Raw genomic sequence first — 3047 nt, 5'->3', positions numbered from 1 at the left:
GCATGGTGGCGCATCCCTGAAATCCTAGCTCCTGGGGAGGCTGAGGTGGGAGGATCGTTTGAACCTGGGAGGCGGAAGTTGCTGTGAGCGGAGATTGTACCATTGCACTGCAGACTGGGTGACAGAGCGAGACTCTGTCTAAAATAAGAAAAAGAAAAGAAAGGAAAACCCTGTCTCTACCACAAATACAAAACACTTAGCTGGGTGTGGTGGCACGCACCTGTAGTCCCAGCTACTCAGGAGGCTGAGGCAGGGGAATTGCTTGAACCAGAGGGGTACAGGTTGCAGTGAGCCAAGGTCTTGCCACTGCCCTCCAACCTGGGCGACACAGTGACAGTCTGTCTCAAAAAAACAACAACAACAAAAAAACACAAAACCTAGCCAGAAATTGCTTGAAGCCGGGAGGTGGAGGTTGCAGTGAACTAAGATCGTGCCACTGCGCTCTAGCCTGGGCAACAGAGTGAGACTCCATTTCAAAAAAAAAAAAAGTGTCTGCCTCTTTAAAGGAAACCGCATTTGGTGGTGATGCTGGATGAAAGAGGGTTTGCTTGAAGGAGTCAAAGTAGAAGTGAAAAAAGGGACGAGTTGGGAAACTTTCTGCCTCTAAGCAGGTGTTCCTGGCTTCGTTTCCGACAATCAAGAAGAGTTTGCCGGAGGACAGGGTGTGCAGGTGCCTCACCCGCTGCTGACCCAGGCCCTGGGTGAGGTGTGTGGTGCGCATTAGGCAGCCCCAGCCCCACTGTGGGTCAGGCTGACATGCAGGGCATAGCCCTCGCCCAAGCTGGCAGCAGCACCTGGGGAATGGTGTTTTAGGAAGCTCCCAAAGTGACGGGATGGTGTCGTCAGGAGCAAGGGCCACGGCGCTCCCACCGAGGTGTGACAAGTTCTACAAAATCGTCCCTGGTTTTTAAGAAGGAAACTGGGGCTCACTTGAGAAGTGGAGAAGGTCCTTGCTGACCCCCTAGGCCCAAGGGGTAGGCAGCATGTCACTCCTGCCTCCGCTGATTTGTGCAATTAAAGGAAAAATGCAGTGAAGAGAGAAAGTCCTGAACCTTAAAACCCAGGAGAAAGCCTATCTGACAATGAGGGGCAGCAGCAGCCAGAGGAAGGCACCCACCTGGGCTTCCCGCAGCACTGTGAGAACAGCCCAGTTCTCCGGTGGGGAAGGTGACAAGGTCAGTGGAGTGGATGGTCTCCAAATCTGGAGCTTGGGATGGGGGCAGGGGCATACAGCCATTCTCCATGGGCCGTCCATTTCCATGGGGACTTGGGTACCGAGGAAGGTCCAGGAGACCACAGGGTCAGGATGCTGGCCCCTCCCACCCCTGGGCTCCAGTTCTACAGCCCCACATTGTCATCATGTCCAGCAGGACGCCAAGAGAAGCAGGGAGTGGCTGACCATTTTCCATATCTGCACAGGGGGCCCTCTGAGTGCACGAACATCTTTGTCTCCTGAAAAATGGCCTTTGTCAGTTATTTTTAAAACCAATGTTCATCCTGAGACACGGAGGTACTCCCGGGAAGCTGACCAAGACTGGGCACGCTGAGATGAAACCACAAACGCCCCGAGAGGAAGAGATATCGACTCCAGCCCTCAAAGCAACAGGACAGAAAACAAACAGGAGGCTTCCCTCGAGCCCCAGGGGCCGTGGACAAACAGGAGGCTTCCCTTGTGCCCCAGGGGCCGAGGTCAAGGTCTGCGGATCTTCGGGCCGGGCTCTCACTGTGATCAGATGGTGGCTACGATTGTATTGTAGAATTTCTGGCCCAACTTTTAAGGTTCAAGGCTTCCTCCCTTTGCTTTCATGTGCTTTTCTCATTTAATAAAGATGCGCGTGTGTGAGAAGCATTGCCTGTTCCCAGCCACCGCCTCCTCCTCCTCCCCTTCCTCCACGTCCCCAGCACGTCCTCCCCATTGACCCTCTAGAGATCCAAGCCCAGCTCAGAGTGGGCCATGTGCCCCGCTAAATCCCCTCAGCATTGTCCCCTTGGGGCAAAATCCACACTCCTGACCCCCATCCCCACCCTCTCCAGGCAGCCCACTCTGTGCCGGCCAGGGCCAGGACATGAGCCGCCTCCCACCCCAGGGCTCCCGTGGCTGTCCTGATGGGCCTGAGGGCACCCTCCCCAACCTGCCCCACACCACCTGCCTGACGCCTGCTCTTCCTGTTCCCTCAGCCTGAGCTGAGCCCCAGATGGCACCTGGCACACAGCAATGCCCAGCAGTAAGGGGGCTGTCGTCCTTTGTATTTTTTTTTTCTGAGATGGAGTTTTGCTATTGTTACCCAGGCTGGAGTGCAGTGGCACAATCTCGACTCACCTCAACCTCCGCCTCTCGGGTTCAAGCGATTCTCCTGCCTCAGCCTCCTGAGTAGCTGGGACTACAGGCATGCACCACCATGCCCAGCTAATTTTGTATTTTTAGTAGAGATGGCGTTTCTCCATGCCGGTCAGGCTGGTCTTGAACTGCTGACTCAGGGTGATCTGCATGGGGCTGTCATTCTGTGAGACCTGTCCCTCCTGCCGGAAGATGGGCTATCCATGCACCGCTGTGTTCCCAACTCTGCCCACCAACCCCGTCTTGATAAATGGCCACCATGCCTGGCTAATTTTGTCTTTTTAGTAGAGATGGCGTTTCTGCATGTCGGTCAGGCTGGTCTGGAACTCTCAACCTGAGGTGATCCACCTGCCTCGGCCTCCCAAGGTGCTGTGATGACAGGCATGAGCCACCGCGCCCGGCCCCTTGTTCTTCCTTTCAACTCATTCTTTTTCCCAGAAAAACGACTTACCTGGTAAACCCTTTAAATCAAAAATAAACTTCTAAGGGCCCCCGAGTCAGAAACAAACTTCCCCTCAGCCAGGGCTTGTAAAATTTAACCTGGCCAGGTGAAGTGGCTCACACCTGTAATCCCAGCACTCTGGGAGGCTGAGGCGGGTGGATCCCAAGGTCAGGAGACCCAGACCATCCTGGCTAACACGGGGAAACCCCTTCCTCTTGGTTTTTTGTTTTTTTGTTTTTACTTTTTTTTTTTTAATTCCACCCATAC

Source organism: Cebus imitator, unplaced genomic scaffold, assembly GCF_001604975.1.
Source record: "Cebus imitator isolate Cc_AM_T3 unplaced genomic scaffold, Cebus_imitator-1.0 Scaffold159, whole genome shotgun sequence".
Taxonomy (NCBI): domain Eukaryota; kingdom Metazoa; phylum Chordata; class Mammalia; order Primates; family Cebidae; genus Cebus; species Cebus imitator.
This window is presented reverse-complemented; position numbering follows the sequence as displayed.